The sequence below is a fragment of the Scyliorhinus torazame genome, chromosome 9, assembly GCF_047496885.1.
Source record: "Scyliorhinus torazame isolate Kashiwa2021f chromosome 9, sScyTor2.1, whole genome shotgun sequence".
In the NCBI taxonomy this organism is placed as follows: domain Eukaryota; kingdom Metazoa; phylum Chordata; class Chondrichthyes; order Carcharhiniformes; family Scyliorhinidae; genus Scyliorhinus; species Scyliorhinus torazame.
This window is the reverse complement of record NC_092715.1, coordinates 9,285,227-9,306,585: the sequence shown is the minus strand read 5'-3', so window position 1 is coordinate 9,306,585 and position 21,359 is coordinate 9,285,227. Positions and strand designations below refer to the sequence as shown.

Sequence of the window (21,359 nt, the reverse complement as noted above, 5' to 3'; positions counted from 1 at the left end):
GTTTACCAGGCTGATTCCTGGGATGGCGGGACTGACGTATGAGGAAAGACTAACGGTTCGGATTATATTCACTGGAGTTTAGAAGAGTGAGAGGGGATCTCATAGAAACTTACAAAATTCTAACAGGATTAGATGGGGTAGATTCAGAAAGAATACTCATGTATTTGCTTTGTTTGGCCCCTTGTTCCGCACTGTAACCAATCACTGTTTGTCGATGTACCATTTGTCAATGTTCTCTGTTGATTATTCGTGTGTACGCACTATGTACGTACTGTGTACGTTCCCTCGGCCGCAGAAAAATACTTTTCACTGGACTTCGGTACATGTGACAATAAATCAAATCAGAATGTTCCCGATGGCGGGGGAGTCCAGAACTAGGGGTCATAGTTTGAGGATAAGGGGGAAACCTTCTAGGACTGAGGCGAGGAGAGATTTCTTCACCCAGAGAGCGGCGAATCTGTGGAATTCACTCCCACAGGAAGTAGTTGAGGCCCAAACGCTGTGTAATTTCAGGAAGGAATTAGGTACAGCTCTTGGGGCGAAAGGGATCGAGGGATATGGGGGGGGAGGCGGGATCAGGGGATTGAACTTGATGATCAGCCACGATCGTAATGAATGGCGGAGCAGGCTTGAGGGGCCGAATGGCCTCCTCCTGCTTCTATTTTCTATGTTTCTATGAAATGGCCGAGCAAACCACACAGTTCAAGGGTCATTAGAGATGGCATATCTCACAATCCATCAAAGAAGTAAGTTGGTGCCGGACATTCCGATAAAACACTGGCAAACAACACAAGATTGGGAAAATAGCTGTTGGCTGTGGCAGCCCTGAGTGAGTGCTCTCCTTTCCCGCGGCATTACCATGTTGAATCTGGTGCTGTGTGGTTGAAACTCCATTCTGTGTAAAACCGACGGACTCAAACATGTCTTGAGTGTAGACCCTAAATCCCATGGGATGTTCTCCATTGCCGAGAGCCTAACTCAGAGAAGCTACAATGACGGTTTGTGTCAAAGGTTTTGCACTGGAACTTGACTCTGTCGCTAACTGACTCCATACTGCTCGCTGGGAACTGCTACATTGGAATTCCCCACCCACTCACCCTGTAATCAAACATTCCTGCTCTCACCCTGCGCAAATTAATATCCCTGAAAATCTTTCCTCATTTTTACCTGTCGTATAGAATCTCTGGCGTATAGTCGCTGTCGTATAGTTTCGTATCGAGTCTCTGTCGTATAGAGTCTCTGTCGTATAGTTTCGTATCGAGTCTCTGTCGTATCGAGTCTCTGTCGTATCGAGTCTCTGTCGTATCGAGTCTCTGTCGTGTAGAGTCTCTGTCGTATAGAGTCTCTGTCGAATAGAGTCTCTGTCGTATAGTTTCGTATCGAGTCTCTGTCGTATCGAGTCTCTGTCGTATCGAGTCTCTGTCGTATCGAGTCTCTGTCGTATCGAGTCTCTGTCGTGTAGAGTCTCTGTCGAATAGAGTCTCTGTCGAATAGAGTCTCTGTCGTATAGAGTCTCTGTCGTATAGAGTCTCTGTCGAATAGAGTCTCTGTCGTATAGAGTCTCTGTCGTATCGAGTCTCTGTCGTATCGAGTCTCTGTCGTATCGAGTCTCTGTCGAATAGAGTCTCTGTCGTATAGAGTCTCTGTCGTATCGAGTCTCTGACGAATAGAGTCTCTGTCGTATCGAGTCTCTGTCGTAGAGAGGCTCTGTCGTAGAGAGGCTGTGTCGTAGAGAGGCTCTGTCGTATAGAGTCTCTGTCGTATAGAGTCTCTGTCGTATAGAGTCTCTGTCATATCGCGTCTGTCGTATCAAGTCTCTGTCTTATCGTCTCTGTCGTATAGAGTCTCGGTCGTAGAGAGGCTCTGTCGTAGAGAGGCTGTGTCGTAGAGAGGCTCTGTCGTATAGAGTCTCTGCCGTAGAGAGGCTCTGGCTTATAGTCTCTGTCGTATAGAGTCTCTGCCGTAGAGAGGCTCTGTCGTATCGAGGCTCTGTCGTATAGAGTCTCTGTCGTATAGAGGCTCTGTCGTATAGAGTCTCTGTCGTATAGAGTCTCTGTCGTATCGATCTCTGTCGTATCGATCTCTGTCGTATCGAGTCTCTGTCGTATCGATCTCTGTCGTATAGAGTCTCTGTCGTATAGAGTCTCTGTCGTATCGAGGCTCTGTCGTATCGAGGCACTGTCGTATAGAGGCTCTGTCGTATCGAGTCTCTGTCGTACCGAGTTTCTGTCGTATCGAGTCTCTGTCGTATAGTCTCTGTCGTATGGTCTCTGTCGTATAGAGTCCATGTTGAAGAGTCTCTGTCGTATCGAGTCCCTGTCGTATAGTCTCTGTCGTATTGAGTCTGTCGTATCAATTCTCTGTCTTATAGTCTCTGTCGTATCGAGTCTCTGTCGTATAGAGTCTCTGTCGTATCGAGTCTCTGTCGTATAGTCTCTGTCGTATAGAGTCTCTGTCGTATAGTCTCTGTCGTATAGAGTCTCTGTCGTATCGATCTCTGTCGTATAGAGTCTCTGTCGTATAGAGTCTCTGTCGTATAGTCTCTGTCGTATAGAGTCTCTGTCGTATCGATCTCTGTCGTATAGAGTCTCTGCCGTATAGAGTCTCTGTCGTATCGAGTCTCTGTCGTATCGAGTCTCTGTTGTATCGAGTCTCTGTCGTATAGAGTCTCTGTCGTATAGAGTCTCTGTCGTATCGATCTCTGTCGTATAGAGGCTCTGTCGTATCGAGTCTCTGTCGTATAGAGTCTCTGTCGTATAGAGTCTCTGTCGTATCGAGTCTCTGTCGTATCGAGTCTCTGTCGTATAGAGTCTCTGTCGTATCGCGTCTGTCGTATCAAGTCTCTGTCTTATCGTCTCTGTCGTATAGAGTCTCTGTCGTAGAGAGGCTCTGTCGTAGAGAGGCTGTGTCGTAGAGAGGCTCTGTCGTATAGAGTCTCTGGCTTATAGTCTCTGTCGTATAGAGTCTCTGCCGTAGAGAGGCTCTGTCGTATAGAGGCTCTGTCGTATAGAGGCTCTGTCGTATAGAGTCTCTGTCGTATAGAGTCTCTGTCGTATAGAGTCTCTGCCGTATAGAGTCTCTGTCGTATCGAGTCTCTGTCGTATAGTCTCTGTCGTATCGAGTCTCTGTCGTATCGAGTCTCTGTCGTATCGAGGCTCTGTCGTATAGAGTCTCTGCCGTATAGTGTCTCTGTCGTATAGAGTCTCTGTCGTATAGAGTCTCTGTCGTATAGAGTCTCTGTCGTATAGAGTCTCTGCCGTATAGTGTCTCTGTCGAATAGAGTCTCTGTCGTATCGAGTCTCTGTCGTATAGAGTCTCTGCCGTATAGTGTCTCTGTCGAATAGAGTCTCTGTCGTATAGAGTCTCTGTCGTATCGAGTCTCTGTCGTATAGAGTCTCTGTCGTATCGAGTCTCTGCCGTATAGAGTCTCTGTCGAATAGAGTCTCTGTCGTATAGAGTCTCTGTCGTATAGAGTCTCTGTCGTATAGAGTCTCTGTCGTATAGAGTCTCTGTCGAATAGAGTCTCTGTCGTATCGAGTCTCTGTCGTATAGAGTCTCTGTCGTATCGAGTCTCTGCCGTATAGAGTCTCTGTCGTATAGAGTCTCTGTCGTATAGAGTCTCTGTCGTATAGAGTCTCTGTCGTATAGAGTCTCTGTCGTATAGAGTCTCTGTCGAATAGAGTCTCTGTCGTATCGAGTCTCTGTCGTATAGAGTCTCTGTCGTATCGAGTCTCTGCCGTATAGAGTCTCTGTCGTATAGAGTCTCTGTCGTATAGAGTCTCTGTCGTATAGAGTCTCTGTCGTATAGAGTCTCTGTCGAATAGAGTCTCTGTCGTATCGAGTCTCTGTTGTATCGAGTCTCTGTCGTATCGAGTCTCTGTCGTATCGAGTCTCTGTCGTATCGAGTCTCTGTCGTATCGAGTCTCTGTCGTATAGAGTCTCTGTCGTATAGAGTCTCTGTCGTATAGAGTCTCTGTCGTATAGAGTCTCTGTCGTATCGAGTCTCTGTCGTATAGAGTCTCTGTCGTATAGAGTCTCTGTCGTATCGAGTCTCTGTCGTATAGAGTCTCTGTCGTATAGAGTCTCTGTCGTATCGAGTCTCTGTCGTATCGAGTCTCTGTCGAATAGAGTCTCTGTCGTATAGAGTCTCTGTTGTATAGAGTCTCTGTCGTATAGAGTCTCTGTCGTATCGAGTCTCTGTCGTATCGAGTCTCTGTCGTATAGAGTCTCTGTCGTATCGAGTCTCTGTCGAATAGAGTCTCTGTCGTATAGAGTCTCTGTCGTATAGAGTCTCTGTCGTATAGAGTCTCTGTCGTATCGAGTCTCTGTCGTATAGAGTCTCTGTCGTATCGAGTCTCTGTCGTATAGAGTCTCTGTCGTATCGAGTCTCTGTCGAATAGAGTCTCTGTCGTATAGAGTCTCTGTCGTATCGAGTCTCTGTCGTATCGAGTCTCTGTCGAATAGAGTCTCTGTCGTATCGAGTCTCTGTCGTATCGAGTCTCTGTCGAATAGAGTCTCTGTCGTATAGAGTCTCTGCCGTATAGCGTCTCTGTCGAATAGAGTCTGTCGTATCGAGTCTCTGTCGAATAGAGTCTCTGTCGTATCGAGTCTCTGTCGTATAGAGTCTCTGTCGTATCGAGTCTCTGTCGAATAGAGTCTCTGTCGTATCGAGTCTCTGTCGTATCGAGTCTCTGTCGAATAGAGTCTCTGTCGTATCGAGTCTCTGTCGTATCGAGTCTCTGTCGTATCGAGTCTCTGTCGAATAGAGTCTCTGTCGTATAGAGTCTCTGTCGTATAGAGTCTCTGTCGTATAGAGTCTCTGTCGAATAGAGTCTCTGTCGTATCGAGTCTCTGTTGTACCGAGTCTCTGTCGTATCGAGTCTCTGTCGTATCGAGTCTCTGTCGTATCGAGTCTCTGTCGTATCGAGTCTCTGTCGTATAGAGTCTCTGTCGTATAGAGTCTCTGTCGTATAGAGTCTCTGTCGTATCGAGTCTCTGTCGTATAGAGTCTCTGTCGTATAGAGTCTCTGTCGTATCGAGTCTCTGTCGTATCGAGTCTCTGTCGTATCGAGTCTCTGTCGTATCGAGTCTCTGTCGTATCGAGTCTCTGTCGAATAGAGTCTCTGTCGTATAGAGTCTCTGTTGTATAGAGTCTCTGTCGTATAGAGTCTCTGTCGTATAGAGTCTCTGTCGTATCGAGTCTCTGTCGTATAGAGTCTCTGTCGTATCGAGTCTCTGTCGAATAGAGTCTCTGTCGTATAGAGTCTCTGTCGTATCGAGTCTCTGTCGTATCGAGTCTCTGTCGAATAGAGTCTCTGTCGTATCGAGTCTCTGTCGTATCGAGTCTCTGTCGAATAGAGTCTCTGTCGTATAGAGTCTCTGCCGTATAGCGTCTCTGTCGAATAGAGTCTGTCGTATCGAGTCTCTGTCGAATAGAGTCTCTGTCGTATCGAGTCTCTGTCGTATAGAGTCTCTGTCGTATCGAGTCTCTGTCGAATAGAGTCTCTGTCGTATCGAGTCTCTGTCGTATCGAGTCTCTGTCGAATAGAGTCTCTGTCGTATCGAGTCTCTGTCGTATCGAGTCTCTGTCGTATCGAGTCTCTGTCGAATAGAGTCTCTGTCGTATCGAGTCTCTGTCGTATAGAGTCTCTGCCGTATAGCGTCTCTGTCGAATAGAGTCTCTGTCGTATCGAGTCTCTGTCGAATAGAGTCTCTGTCGTATCGAGTCTCTGTTGTATAGAGTCTCTGTCGTATCGAGTCTCTGTCGTATCGAGTCTCTGTCGTATCGAGTCTCTGTTGTATAGAGTCTCTGTCGTATCGAGTCTCTGTCGTATCGATCTCTGTCGTATCGATCTCTGTCGTATCGATCTCTGTCGTATCGATCTCTGTCGTATCGATCTCTGTCGTATCGATCTCTGTCGTATCGAGTCTCTGTCGTATCGATCTCTGTCGTATAGAGTCTCTGTCGTATAGAGTCTCTGTCGTATCGAGGCTCTGTCGTATCGATCTCTGTCGTATCAAGTCTCTGTCGTATAGAGTCTCTGTCGTATAGAGTCTCTGTCGTATAGAGTCTCTGCCGTATAGAGTCTCTGTCGTATCGAGTCTCTGTCGTATCGAGTCTCTGTCGTATCGAGTCTCTGTCGTATCGAGTCTCTGTCGTATAGAGTCTCTGTCGTATAGAGTCTCTGTCGTATAGAGTCTCTGTCGTATCGAGTCTCTGTTGTATAGAGTCTCTGTCGTATAGAGTCTCTGTCGTATCGAGTCTCTGTCGTATCGAGTCTCTGTCGTATAGAGTCTCTGTCGTATAGAGTCTCTATCGTATCGAGTCTCTGTCGTATCGAGTCTCTGTCGAATAGAGTCTCTGTCGTATAGAGTCTCTGTTGTATAGAGTCTCTGTCGTATAGAGTCTCTGTCGTATAGAGTCTCTGTCGTATCGAGTCTCTGTCGTATAGAGTCTCTGTCGTATCGAGTCTCTGTCGAATAGAGTCTCTGTCGTATAGAGTCTCTGTCGTATCGAGTCTCTGTCGTATCGAGTCTCTGTCGAATAGAGTCTCTGTCGTATCGAGTCTCTGTCGTATCGAGTCTCTGTCGAATAGAGTCTCTGTCGTATAGAGTCTCTGCCGTATAGCGTCTCTGTCGAATAGAGTCTGTCGTATCGAGTCTCTGTCGAATAGAGTCTCTGTCGTATCGAGTCTCTGTCGTATAGAGTCTCTGTCGTATCGAGTCTCTGTCGAATAGAGTCTCTGTCGTATCGAGTCTCTGTCGTATCGAGTCTCTGTCGAATAGAGTCTCTGTCGTATCGAGTCTCTGTCGTATCGAGTCTCTGTCGTATCGAGTCTCTGTCGAATAGAGTCTCTGTCGAATAGAGTCTCTGTCGTATCGAGTCTCTGTCGTATAGAGTCTCTGCCGTATAGCGTCTCTGTCGAATAGAGTCTCTGTCGTATCGCGTCTCTGTCGAATAGAGTCTCTGTCGTATCGAGTCTCTGTTGTATAGAGTCTCTGTCGTATCGAGTCTCTGTCGTATCGAGTCTCTGTCGTATCGAGTCTCTGTTGTATAGAGTCTCTGTCGTATCGAGTCTCTGTCGTATCGATCTCTGTCGTATCGATCTCTGTCGTATCGATCTCTGTCGTATCGATCTCTGTCGTATCGATCTCTGTCGTATCGATCTCTGTCGTATCGAGTCTCTGTCGTATCGATCTCTGTCGTATAGAGTCTCTGTCGTATAGAGTCTCTGTCGTATCGAGGCTCTGTCGTATCGATCTCTGTCGTATCAAGTCTCTGTCGTATAGAGTCTCTGTCGTATCGAGTCTCTGTCGTATAGAGTCTCTGCCGTATAGAGTCTCTGTCGTATCGAGTCTCTGTCGTATCGAGTCTCTGTTGTATCGAGTCTCTGTCGTATAGAGTCTCTGTCGTATCGATCTCTGTCGTATAGAGGCTCTGTCGTATCGAGTCTCTGTCGTATAGAGTCTCTGTCGTATCGAGTCTCTGTCGTATCGAGTCTCTGTCGAATAGAGTCTCTGTCGTATAGAGTCTCTGTCGAATAGAGTCTCTGTCGTATCGAGTCTCTGTCGTATAGAGTCTCTGTCGTATAGTCTCTGTCGTATCGAGTCTCTGTCGTATCGAGTCTCTGTCGTATAGAGTCTCTGTCGTATCGAGTCTCTGTCGAATAGAGTCTCTGTCGTATCGAGTCTCTGTCGTATAGAGTCTCTGTCGTATCGCGTCTGTCGTATCAAGTCTCTGTCTTATCGTCTCTGTCGTATAGAGTCTCTGTCGTAGAGAGGCTCTGTCGTAGAGAGGCTGTGTCGTAGAGAGGCTCTGTCGTATAGAGTCTCTGGCTTATAGTCTCTGTCGTATAGAGTCTCTGCCGTAGAGAGGCTCTGTCGTATAGAGGCTCTGTCGTATAGAGGCTCTGTCGTATAGAGTCTCTGTCGTATAGAGTCTCTGTCGTATAGAGTCTCTGCCGTATAGAGTCTCTGTCGTATCGAGTCTCTGTCGTATCGAGGCTCTGTCGTATAGAGTCTCTGTCGTATAGAGTCTCTGCCGTATAGTGTCTCTGTCGAATAGAGTCTCTGTCGTATCGAGTCTCTGTCGAATAGAGTCTCTGTCGTATCGAGTCTCTGTCGTATAGAGTCTCTGTCGTATCGAGTCTCTGTCGTATAGAGTCTCTGTCGTATAGAGTCTCTGTTGTATAGAGTCTCTGTCGTATAGAGTCTCTGTCGTATAGAGTCTCTGTCGAATCGAGTCTCTGTCGTATCGAGTCTCTGTCGAATAGAGTCTCTGTCGTATAGAGTCTCTGTTGTATAGAGTCTCTGTCGTATAGAGTCTCTGTCGTATAGAGTCTCTGTCGTATCGAGTCTCTGTCGTATCGAGTCTCTGTCGAATAGAGTCTCTGTCGTATCGAGTCTCTGTCGTATCGAGTCTCTGTCGAATAGAGTCTCTGTCGTATAGAGTCTCTGCCGTATAGCGTCTCTGTCGAATAGAGTCTCTGTCGTATCGAGTCTCTGTCGAATAGAGTCTCTGTCGTATCGAGTCTCTGTCGTATAGAGTCTCTGTCGTATCGAGTCTCTGTCGAATAGAGTCTCTGTCGTATCGAGTCTCTGTCGTATCGAGTCTCTGTCGTATCGAGTCTCTGTCGTATCGAGTCTCTGTCGTATCGAGTCTCTGTCGTATCGAGTCTCTGTCGAATAGAGTCTCTGTCGTATCGAGTCTCTGTCGTATCGAGTCTCTGTCGTATCGAGTCTCTGTCGAATAGAGTCTCTGTCGTATCGAGTCTCTGTCGAATAGAGTCTCTGTCGTATCGAGTCTCTGTTGTATAGAGTCTCTGTCGTATCGAGTCTCTGTCGTATCGAGTCTCTGTCGTATCGAGTCTCTGTCGTATCGATCTCTGTCGTATCGATCTCTGTCGTATCGATCTCTGTCGTATCGATCTCTGTCGTATCGATCTCTGTCGTAGCGAGTCTCTGTCGTATCGATCTCTGTCGTATAGAGTCTCTGTCGTATAGAGTCTCTGTCGTATCGAGGCTCTGTCGTATAGAGTCTCTGTCGTATAGAGTCTCTGTCGTATCGAGTCTCTGTCGAATAGAGTCTCTGTCGTATCGAGTCTCTGTCGTATCGAGTCTCTGTCGAATAGAGTCTCTGTCGTATCGAGTCTCTGTCGTATCGAGTCTCTGTCGTATCGAGTCTCTGTCGAATAGAGTCTCTGTCGTATCGAGTCTCTGTCGAATAGAGTCTCTGTCGTATCGAGTCTCTGTCGTATCGAGTCTCTGTCGAATAGAGTCTCTGTCGTATCGAGTCTCTGTCGTATAGAGTCTCTGTCGTATCGAGTCTCTGTCGAATAGAGTCTCTGTCGTATCGAGTCTCTGTCGTATCGAGTCTCTGTCGAATAGAGTCCCTGTCGTATCGAGTCTCTGTCGTATCGAGTCTCTGTCGTATCGAGTCTCTGTCGAATAGAGTCTCTGTCGTATCGAGTCTCTGTCGAATAGAGTCTCTGTCGTATCGAGTCTCTGTCGTATCGAGTCTCTGTTGTATAGAGTCTCTGTCGTATCGAGTCTCTGTCGTATCGAGTCTCTGTCGTATCGAGTCTCTGTTGCATAGAGTCTCTGTCGTATCGAGTCTCTGTCGTATCGATCTCTGTCGTATCGATCTCTGTCGTATCGATCTCTGTCGTATCGATCTCTGTCGTATCGATCTCTGTCGTATCGATCTCTGTCGTATCGAGTCTCTGTCGTATCGATCTCTGTCGTATAGAGTCTCTGTCGTATAGAGTCTCTGTCGCATCGAGGCTCTGTCGTATAGAGTCTCTGTCGTATAGAGTCTCTGTCGTATAGAGTCTCTGTCGTATCGAGTCTCTGTCGTATCGAGTCTCTGTCGTGTCGAGTCTCTGTCGTATAGAGTCTCTGTCGTATAGAGTCTCTGTCGTATAGAGTCTCTGTCGTATAGAGTCTCTGTCGTATCGAGTCTCTGTCGTATCGAGTCTCTGTCGTATCGATCTCTGTCGTATCAAGTCTCTGTCATATAGAGTCTCTGTCATATAGAGTCTCTGGCTTATAGTCTCTGTCGTATAGAGTCTCTGCCGTAGAGAGGCTCTGTCGTATAGAGGCTCTGTCGTATAGAGGCTCTGTCGTACAGAGTCTCTGTCGTATAGAGTCTCTGTCGTATCGAGTCTCTGTCGAATAGAGTCTCTGTCGTATAGAGTCTCTGTTGAATAGAGTCTCTGTCGTATCGATTCTCTGTCGTATAGAGGCTCTGTCGTATAGAGTCTCTGTCGTATAGAGTCTCTGTCGTATAGAGTCTCTGTCGTATCGAGTCTCTGTCGTGTAGAGTATCTGTCGTATCGAGTCTCTGTCGTATCGAGTCTCTGTCGTATCGAGTCTCTGTCGTATAGAGTCTCTGTCGTATCGAGTCTCTGTCGTATAGAGTCTCTGTCGTATAGAGTCTCTGTCGTATCGAGTCTCTGTCGTATCGAGTCTCTGTCGAATAGAGTCCCTGTCTTTTGGTCTCTGTCGTATAGAGTCTCTGTCGTATAGAGTCTCTGTCGTATAGAGTCTCTGTCGTATAGAGTCTCTGTCGTATAGAGTCTCTGTCGAATAGAGTCTCTGTCGTATAGAGTCTCTGTCGTATCGAGTCTCTGTCGTATCGAGTCTCTGTCGTATCGAGTCTCTGTCGTATCGAGTCTCTGTTGTATCGAGTCTCTGTCGTATAGAGTCTCTGTCGTATAGAGTCTCTGTCGTATAGAGTCTCTGTCGTATAGAGTCTCTGTTGAATAGAGTCTCTGTCGTATCGAGTCTCTGTCGTATAGAGTCTCTGTCGTATCGAGTCTCTGTCGTATCGAGTCTCTGTCGTATCGAGTCTCTGTCGTATCGAGTCTCTGTCGTATCGAGTCTCTGTCGTATAGAGTCTCTGTCGTATCGAGTCTCTGTCGTATAGAGTCTCTGTCGTATAGAGTCTCTGTCGTATCGAGTCTCTGTCGTATCGAGTCTCTGTCGTATCGAGTCTCTGTCGTATAGAGTCTCTGTCGTATAGAGTCTCTGTCGTAGTGTCTGTCGTACAGAGTCCCTGTCATATAGAGTCTCTATCGTAGAAAGTCTCTGTCGTATAGTCTCTGTCGTATAGAGTCATTCAAGAGGGGGGAGCAAAAAGACAAGTGGTAGTTGTAGGGGATTCTATAATTCGGGGGATTGATGGCATCCTTTGTAAGCCAGATCGAGAGTCCCGCATGGTATGTTGCCCGCCCGGTGCCAGGGTAAGGGACATCTCTGATCGGCTTGAAAGGATTTTGGAGAGGGAGGGGGAGGATCCAGTTGTTGTGGTCCACGTTGGGACTAACAACATAGGTAAGACTAGGAAAGAGGACCTGTTTGGGGATTATCAAACACTAGGGACTAAATTAAAGAACAGGTCCTCCAGGGTTATAATCTCTGGATTACTACCCGAGCCACGTGCCAATTGGCATAGGGTTGAGAAAATTAGAGAAGTTAACACGTGGCTAAAGGAGTGGTGCGGGAAAGAGGGATTCCATTTCATGGGGCATTGGCATCAGTACTGGGGCAGGAGGGACCTGTACCATTGGGACGGTCTTCACCTGAACCATTCTGGGACCAGTGTTCTAGTGAATAGGATAAATAGGTTGGTCACAAGGACTTTAAACTAGCAAGTTGGGGGGAAGGGAAGTGTAAAGCTATGGACAGGATAATGGTTAATGGAGATCAAGGCAGCAGGTTACGTGACAGGTTATTATGTAGAGATATGGGTTCAAAGACAAGGAAAATTAGGAGAAAGGGTAAGAGGAAAAATAATTTGCGAAAACTTACTGATCAAGGTGTTAGGATTCATAACAAAGAAATAAAAAACAGCATAAGTGTACTTTACCTGAATGCTCGTAGTATACGAAAGAAGGTAAATGAGTTGATGGCGCAAATCATCGTGAATGACTATGATTTAGTGGCCATTACTGAAACATGGTTAAAAGATGGTCACGACTGGGAGTTAAATATCCAAGGGTATCAGACTATACAAAAGGATAGAATGGACGGTAAGGGCGGTGGTGTAGCTTTGTTGTTTAAGGATGGCATCCAGGCAATAGTAAGAGATGATATTGGTGCTATGGAGGACAAGGTTGAATCAATTTGGGTGGAAATCAGGAATAGTAAGGCGATAGGAGTAGTCTATAGGCCACCAAATAGTAACAGGATGGTAGGGCAGGCAATAAGCAAAGAAATAACGGATGCATGTAGAAATGGTACAGCGGTTATCATGGGAGATTTTAATCTGCATATCGATTGGTTTAACCAGGTTGGTAAAGGCAGCCTTGAGGAGGAATTTATAGAATGTGCCCGGGATAATTTCCTGGAACAGTATGTAATGGAACCTACAAGGGAACAAGCGGTCCTAGATCTGGTCCTGTGTAATGAGGCAGGATTGATTAATGATCTCATAGTTCGGGATCCTCTTGGAAGGAGCGACCACAATATGGTGGAATTTAAAATACAGTTGGAGAATGACAAGGTAAAATCAAACACTAGTGTTTTGTGCTTAAACAAAGGCGATTACAATGGGATGAGAGAAGAACTAGCTAAGGTAGACTGGGAGCAAAGACTTCATGGTGAAGCAGTTGAGGAACAGTGAGAACCTTCCGAGCAATCTTTCACAGTGTTCAGAAAAGGTTCATACCGACAAAAAAGAAAGACGGTAGAAAGGGGAAAAATCGACCGTGGATATCTAAGGAGGTGAGGGAGAGTATCAAATTGAAGGAAAAAACATACAAAGTGGCAAAAATTAGTGGGAGACTAGAGGACTGGGAAGTCTTTAGGGGACAACAGAAAGCTACTAAAAAAGTCATAAAGAAGAGTAAGGTAGACTATGAAAGTAAACTGGCTCAGAACATAAAAGCAGATAGTAAAAGCTTCTACAAATATATAAGACAAAAAAGAGTGGCTAAGGTAAATATTGGTCCTTTGGAAGATGAGAAGGGAGATTTAATAATAGGAGACGGGGAAATGGCTGAGGAGCTGAACAGGTTTTTTGGGTCAGTCTTCACATTGGAGGACACAAATAACATGCCAGTGACTGATGGAAATAAAGATATGATAGGTGAGGACCTTGCGATGATTGTAATCACTAAGGAGGCAGTATTGGGCAAGCTAATGGGGCTAAAGGTAGACAAGTCTCCTGGCCCTGATGGGATGCATCCCAGAGTGTTAAAAGAGATGGCTAGGGAAATTGTAAACGCACTAGTGATAATTTATCAAAATTCACTAGACTCTGGGGTGGTCCCAGAGGATTGGAAAGTAGCAAACGTGACACCACTGTTTAAAAAAGGAGGTCGGCAGAAAGCGGGTAATTATAGGCCAGTGAGCTTTACTTCGGTTGTAGGGAAAATGCTGGAATCTATCATTAAGGAGGAAAGAGCGGGGCATCTGGAAGGAAATTGCCCCATTGGGCAGATGCAGCATGGGTTCACAAAGGGTAGGTCGTGTCTGACTAATTTGGTAGAATTTTTTGAGGACGTTACCAGTGCAGTAGATAACGGGGAGCCAATGGATGTGGTATATCTGGATTTCCAGAAAGCTTTTGACAAGGTGCCACACAAAAGGTTGCTGCATAAACTAAAGATGCATGGCATTGAGGGTAAAGTGGTAGCATGGGTAGAGGATTGGTTAACTAACAGAAAGCAGAGAGTGGGGATAAATGGGTGTTTCTCTGGTTGGCAACCTGTAACTAGTGGGGTCCCTCAAGGATCAGTGTTGGGCCCGCAGTTGTTCACAATTTACATAGACGATTTGGAGTTGGGGACCAAGTGCAATGTGTCAAAGTTTGCAGACGACACTAAGATGAGTGGTAAAGCAAAAAGTGCAGAGGATACCGGAAGTCTGCAGAAGGATTTGGATAGGTTAGGTGAATGGGCGAGGGTCTGGCAGATGGAATTCAATGTTGCCAAGTGTGAGGCTATCCATTTTGGGAGGAATAACAGCAGAATGGATTATTATTTAAACGGTAAGATGTTAAAACATGCTGCTGTGCAGAGGGACCTGGGTGTGCTGGTGCACGAGTCGCAAAACGTTGGTGTGCAGGTGCAACAGGTGATTAAGAAGGCTAATCGAGTTTTGTCTTTCATTGCTAGAGGGATGGAGTTCAAGACTAGTGAGGTTATGCTGCAATTGTATAGGGTGTTGGTGAGGCCGCATCTGGAGTATTGTGTTCAGTTTTGGTCTCCTTAAGAAAAAGATAGATACCTTTCTAAAGAATAAAGGGATTAAGGGTTATGGTGTACGGGCCGGAGAATGGAGCTGAGTCCACAAAGATCAGCCATGATCTCATTAAATGGTGGAGCAGGCTCGAGGGGCCAGATGGCCGACTCCTGCTCCTAGTTCTTATGTTGTTATGAGTCCCTGTCGTATAGTCTCTGTCGAATAGAGTCTCTGTCGTATAGAGTCTCTGTCGTATAGTCTCTGTCGTATAGAGTCTCTGTCGTATAGTCTCTGTCGTATAGAGTCTCTGTCGTATAGTCTCTGTCGTATAGAGTCTCTGTCGTATAGAGTCTCTGTCGTATAGAGTCTCTGTCGTATAGAGTCTCTGTCGTATAGAGTCTCTGTCGTATAGAGTCTCTGTTGAATAGAGTCTCTGTCGTATAGAGTCTCTGTCGTATAGTCTCTGTCGTATAGAGTCTCTGTTGTATCGAGTCTCTGTCGTATAGAGTCTCTGTCGTATAGTCTCTGTCGTATAGAGTCTCTGTCGTATAGTCTCTGTCGTATAGAGTCTCTGTCGTATAGTCTCTGTCGTATAGAGTCTCTGTCGTATAGAGTCTCTGTCGTATAGAGTCTCTGTCGTATAGAGTCTCTGTTGAATAGAGTCTCTGTCGTATAGTCTCTGTCGAATAGAGTCTCTGTCATATAGAGTCTCTGTCGTATAGAGTCTCTGTCGTATAGAGTCTCTGTCGTATAGTCTCTGTTGTATCGAGTCTCTGTCGTATAGAGTCTCTGTCGTATCGAGTCTCTGTCGAATAGAGTCTCTGTCGTATCGAGTCTCTGTCGTATAGAGTCTCTGTCGAATAGAGTCTCTGTCGTATAGAGTCTCTGTCGTATCGAGTCTCTGTCGTATCGAGTCTCTGTCGAATAGAGTCTCCGTCGTATAGAGTCTCTGTCGAATAGAGTCTCTGTCGTAGAGAGTCTCTGTCGTATAGTCTCTGTCGTATCGAGTCTCTGTCGTATCGAGTCTCTGTCGTATCGAGTCTCTGTCGTATAGAGTCTCTGTCGAATAGAGTCTCTGTCGTATCGAGTCTCTGTCGTATAGAGTCTCTGTCGTATAGAGTCTCTGTCGTATCGAGTCTCTGTCGTATCGAGTCTCTGTCGTATAGAGTCTCTGTCGTATATAGTCTCTGTCGTATAGAGTCTCTGTCGTATCGAGTCTCTGTCGTATCGAGTCTCTGTCGTATAGAGTCTCTGTCGTATATAGTCTCTGTCGTATAGAGTCTCTGTCGTATCGAGTCTCTGTCGTATCGAGTCTCTGTCGTATAGAGTCTCTGTCGTATCGAGTCTCTGTCGTATCGAGTCTCTGTCGTATCGAGTCTCTGTCGAATAGAGTCTTTGTCGTATAGAGTCTCTGTCGTATAGAGTCTCTGTCGTATAGAGTCTCTGTCGTATCGAGTCTCTGTCGTATAGAGTCTCTGTCGTATAGAGTCTCTGTCGTACCGAGGCTCTGTCGTATCGAGTCTCTGTCGTATAGTCTCTGTCGTATAGAGTCTCTGTCGTATCGAGTCTCTGTCGTATCGAGTCTCTGTCGTATCGAGTCTCTGTCGTATAGAGTCTCTGTCGTATAGAGTCTCTGTCGTATCGAGTCTCTGTCGTATTGAGACTCTGTCGTATCGAGTCTCTGTCGTATAGAGTCTCTGTCGTATAGAGTCTCTGTCGTATAGAGTCTCTGTCGTATAGAGTCTCTGTCGTATAGAGTCTCTGTCGTATCGAGTCTCTGTCGTATCGAGTCTCTGTCGTATAGAGTCTCTGTCGTATCGAGTCTCTGTCGTATCGAGTCTCTGTCGAATAGAGTCTCTGTCGAATAGAGTCTCTGTCGTATCGAGTCTCTGTCGTATAGTCTCTGTTGTATAGAGTCTCTGTCGTATAGAGTCTCTGTCGTATAGAGTCTCTGTCGTATCGATCTCTGTCGTATCGAGTCTCTGTCGTATAGAGTCTCTGTCGTATCGAGTCTCTGTCGTATCGAGTCTCTGTCGTATAGAGTCTCTGTCGTATAGAGTCTCTGTCGTATAGAGTCTCTGTCGTATAGAGTCTCTGTCGTATAGAGTCTCTGTCGTATAGAGTCTCTGTCGTATAGAGTCTCTGTCGTATAGAGTCTCTGTCGAATAGAGTCTCTGTCGTATAGAGTCTCTGTCGTATAGAGTCTCTGTCGTATCGAGTCTCTGTCGTATAGAGTCTCTGTCGTATAGAGTCTCTGTCGTATAGTCTCTGTCGTATCGAGTCTCTGTCGTATCGAGTCTCTGTCGTATCGAGTCTCTGTCGTATCGAGTCTCTGTCGTATCGAGTCTCTGTCGTATCGAGTCTCTGTCGTATCGAGTCTCTGTCGTATAGAGTCTCTGTCGTATAGTCTCTGTCGTATAGTGTCAATGTCGAATAGAGTCTCTGTCGTATAGAGTCTCTGTCGTATAGTCTCTGTTGTATCGAGTCTCTGTCGTATCGAGTCTCTGTCGTATCGAGACTCTGTCATATAGAGTCTCTGTCGTATAGAGTCTCTGTCGTATCGAGTCTCTGTCGTATCGAGTCTCTGTCGTATAGTCTCTGTCGTATAGAGTCTCTGTCGAATAGAGTCTCTGTCGTATAGTCTCTGTCGTATCGAGTCTCTGTCGTATCGAGTCTCTGTCGTATCGAGTCTCTGTCTTATAGTCTCTGTCGTATCGAGTCTCTGTCGTATATAGTCTCTGTCGTATAGTCTCTGTCGAATAGAGTCTCTGTCGTATCGAGTCTCTGTCGTATCGAGTCTCTGTCGAATAGAGTCTCCGTCGTATAGAGTCTCTGTCGAATAGAGTCTCTGTCGTAGAGAGTCTCTGTCGTATAGTCTCTGTCGTATCGAGTCTCTGTCGTATCGAGTCTCTGTCGTATCGAGACTCTGTCGTATAGAGTCTCTGTCGTATAGTCTCTGTCGTATCGAGTCTCTGTCGTATCGAGTCTCTGTCGTATCGAGTCTCTGTCTTATAGTCTCTGTCGTATCGAGTCTCTGTCGTATAGAGTCTCTGTCGAATAGAGTCTCTGTCGTATAGTCTCTGTTGTATCGAGTCTCTGTCGTATAGAGTCTCTGTCGTATAGAGTCTCTGTCGTATAGAGTCTCTGTCGTATTGAGACTCTGTCGTATATAGTCTCTGTCGTATAGAGTCTCTGTCGTATAGAGTCTCTGTCGTATAGTCTCTGTCGTATCGAGTCTCTGTCGTATTGAGACTCTGTCGTATATAGTCTCTGTCGTATAGAGTCTCTGTCGTATAGAGTCTCTGTCGTATAGTCTCTGTCGTATCGAGTCTCTGTCGAATAGAGTCTCCGTCGTATAGAGTCTCTGTCGTATAGAGTCTCTGTCGTATCGAGTCTCTGTCGTATCGAGTCTCTGTCATATCGAGTCTCTGTCGTATAGAATCTCTGTCGTATAGTCTCTGTTGAATAGAGTCTCCGTCGTATAGAGTCTCTGTCGTATTGAGACTCTGTCGTATAGAGTCTCTGTCGTATAGTCTCTGTCGTATAGAGTCTCTGTCGTATAGTCTCTGTCGTATCGAGTCTCTGTCGTATCGAGTCTCTGTCGTATAGTCTCTGTCGTATAGAGTCTCTGTCGTATAGAGTCTCTGTCGTATAGTCTCTGTTGTATAGAGTCTCTGTCGTATAGAGTCTCTGTCGTATCGAGTCTCTGTCGTATCGAGTCTCTGTCGTATAGAATCTCTGTCGTATAGTCTCTGTTGAATAGAGTCTCCGTCGTATAGAGTCTCTGTCGTATTGAGACTCTGTCGTATAGAGTCTCTGTCGTATAGTCTCTGTCGTATAGAGTCTCTGTCGTATAGTCTCTGTCGTATCGAGTCTCTGTCGTATCGAGTCTCTGTCGTATAGTCTCTGTCGTATAGAGTCTCTGTCGAATCGAGTCTCTGTCGTATCGAGTCTCTGTCGTATCGAGTCTCTGTCGTATCGAGTCTCTATCATATCGAGTCTCTGTCATATCGAGTCTCTGTCGTATCGAGTCTCTGTCGTATCGAGTCTCTGTCGTATCGAGTCTCTGTCGTATCGAGTCTCTATCATATCGAGTCTCTGTCATATCGAGTCTCTGTCGTATCGAGTCTCTATCATATCGAGTCTCTGTCGTATCGAGTCTCTGTCGTATCGAGTCTCTGTCGTATCGAGTCTCTGTCGTATCGAGTCTCTGTCGTATAGAGTCTCTGTCGTATAGAGTCTCTGTCGTATCGAGTCTCTGTCGTATCGAGTCTCTGTCGTATCGAGTCTCTGTCGTATCGAGTCTCTGTCGTATAGAGTCTCTGTCGTATAGAGTCTCTGTTGAATAGAGTCTCTGTCGTATAGAGTCTCTGTCGTATAGAGTCTCTGTTGTATCGAGTCAGAAATCTTTGGATCCTCGCTGTCTTCAGGGGATGTCCCGGAGGACTGGAGAATAGCCAATGTTGTTCCTCTGTTTAAGAAGGGTGGCAGGGATAATCCCGGGAACTACAGGCCGGTGAGCCTTACTTCAGTGGTAGGGAAATTACTGGAGAGAATTCTTCGAGACAGGATCTACTCCCATTTGGAAGCAAATGGACGTATTAGTGAGAGGCAGCACGGTTTTGTGAAGGGGAGGTCGTGTCTCACTAACTTGATAGAGTTTTTCGAGGAGGTCACTAAGATGATTGATGCAGGTAGGGCAGTAGATGTTGTCTATATGGACTTCAGTAAGGCCTTTGACAAGGTCCCTCATGGTAGACTAGTACAAAAGGTGAAGTCACACGGGATCAGGGGTGAACTGGCAAGGTGGATACAGAACTGGCTAGGACATAGAAGGCAGAGGGTAGCAATGGAGGGATGCTTTTCTAATTGGAGGGCTGTGACCAGTGGTGTTCCACAGGGATCAGTGCTGGGACCTTTGCTCTTTGTAGTATATATAAATGATTTGGAGGAAAATGTAACTGGTCTGATTAGTAAGTTTGCAGACGACACAAAGGTTGGTGGAATTGCGGATAGCGATGAGGACTGTCTGAGGATACAGCAGGATTTAGATTGTCTGGAGACTTGGGCGGAGAGATGGCAGATGGAGTTTAACCTGGACAAATGTGAGGTAATGCATTTTGGAAGGGCTAATGCAGGTAGGGAATATACAGTGAATGGTAGAACCCTCAAGAGTATTGAAAGTCAAAGAGATCTAGGAGTACAGGTCCACAGATCACTGAAAGGGGCTACACAGGTGGAGAAGGTAGTCAAGAAGGCATACGGCATGCTTGCCTTCATTGGCCGGGGCATTGAGTATAAGAATTGGCAAGTCATGTTGCAGCTGTATAGAACCTTAGTTAGGCCACACTTGGAGTATAGTGTTCAATTCTGGTCGCCACACTACCAGAAGGATGTGGAGGCTTTAGAGAGGGTGCAGAAGAGATTTACCAGAATGTTGCCTGGTATGGAGGGCATAAGCTATGAGGAGCGATTGAATAAACTCGGTTTGTTCTCACTGGAACGAAGGAGGTTGAGGGGCGACCTGATAGAGGTATACAAAATTATGAGGGGCATAGACAGAGTGGATAGTCAGAGGCTTTTCCCCAGGGTAGAGGGGTCAATTACTAGGGGGCATAGGTTTAAGGTGAGAGGGGCAAAGTTTAGAGTAGATGTACGAGGCAAGTTTTTTACGCAGAGGGTAGTGGGTGCCTGGAACTCACTACCGGAGGAGGTAGTGGAGGCAGGGACGATAGGGACATTTAAGGGGCATCTTGACAAATATATGAATAGGATGGGAATAGAAGGATACGGACCCAGGAAGTGTAGAAGATTGTAGTTTAGTCGGGCAGTATGGTCGGCACGGGCTTGGAGGGCCGAAGGGCCTGTTCCTGTGCTGTACATTTCTTTGTTCTTTGTTCTTTGTTTGAGTCTCTGTCGTATCGAGTCTCTGTCGTATAGAGTCTCTGTCGTATAGAGTCTCTGTCGTATCGAGTCTCTGTCGTGTCGAGTCTCTGTCGTATCGAGTCTCTGTCGAATAGAGTCTCTGTCGTGTCGAGTCTCTGTCGTATCGAGTCTCTGTCGAATAGAGTCTCTGTCGTATAGAGTCTCTGTCGTATCGAGTCTCTGTCGAATAGAGTCTCTGTCGTATCGAGTCTCTGTCGTATCGAGTCTCTGTCGAATAGAGTCTCTGTCGAATAGAGTCTCTGTCGTATCGAGTCTCTGTCGTATAGAGTCTCTGTCGTATAGAGTCTCTGTCGTATCGAGTCTCTGTCGTATAGAGTCTCTGTTGAATAGAGTCTCTGTCGTATCGAGTCTCTGTCGTATCGAGTCTCTGTTGTATAGAGTCTCTGTCGTATCGAGTCTCTGTCGTATCGAGTCTCTGTCGTATCGAGTCTCTGTTGTATAGAGTCTCTGTCGTATCGAGTCTCTGTCGTATCGAGTCTCTGTCGTATCGAGTCTCTGTCGTATAGAGTCTCTGTCGTATAGAGTCTCTGTCGTATAGAGTCTCTGTCGAATATAGTCTCTGTCGTATAGAGTCTCTGTCGAATATAGTCTCTGTCGTATAGAGTCTCTGTCGAATAGAGTCTCTGTCGTATCGAGTCTCTGTCGTACAGTTTCCCGTTCCAGTGAAGCTAATCTCGACAATGATTCTCACTTTAATGTTTTTTGGTTTTCTTTTATAAATTTAGAGTACCCAATTCTTTTTTTCCCCAATTAAGGGGCAATTTAGCGTGGCCAATCCACCTATCCTGCATATCTTTGGATTGTGGGAGTGAAACCCACGCAGACACGGGGAGAATGTGCAAACTCCACACGGACAGTGACCCAGGGCCGGGATTTAACCTGGGTCCTCAGCGCCGTGAAGCAGTAGACTTCAATGTTTTTACTGGAAGATCCAACCCACCAACTGTAATATAAACATTGATTTGTACAAATATTTAATAGCTTCCCAATGCTTGTTCACAATGTTGGATCTGTGTTTGATGGGGGCAGTGTACAGGGAGCTTTACTCTGTATCTAACCTCGTGCTGTACCTGTCCTGGGAGTGTTTGATGGGGACAGTGTAGAGGGAGCTTTACTCTGTATCTAACCCTGTGCTGTACCTGTCCTGGGAGTGTTTGATGGGGACAGTGTAGAGGGAGCTTTACTCTGTATCTAACCCCGTGCTGTACCTGTCCTGGGAGTGTTTG

General features: G+C 46.1%; 1 protein-coding gene across 1 annotated transcript in view; it reads right to left on the bottom strand.

Moving 5' to 3' along the window:
- Positions 1-21,359, bottom strand: part of fbxo4 (F-box protein 4) — a 56,051-nt gene that overhangs the window by 9,326 nt on the left and 25,366 nt on the right. The gene's annotated exons all lie outside the window — the stretch shown is intronic.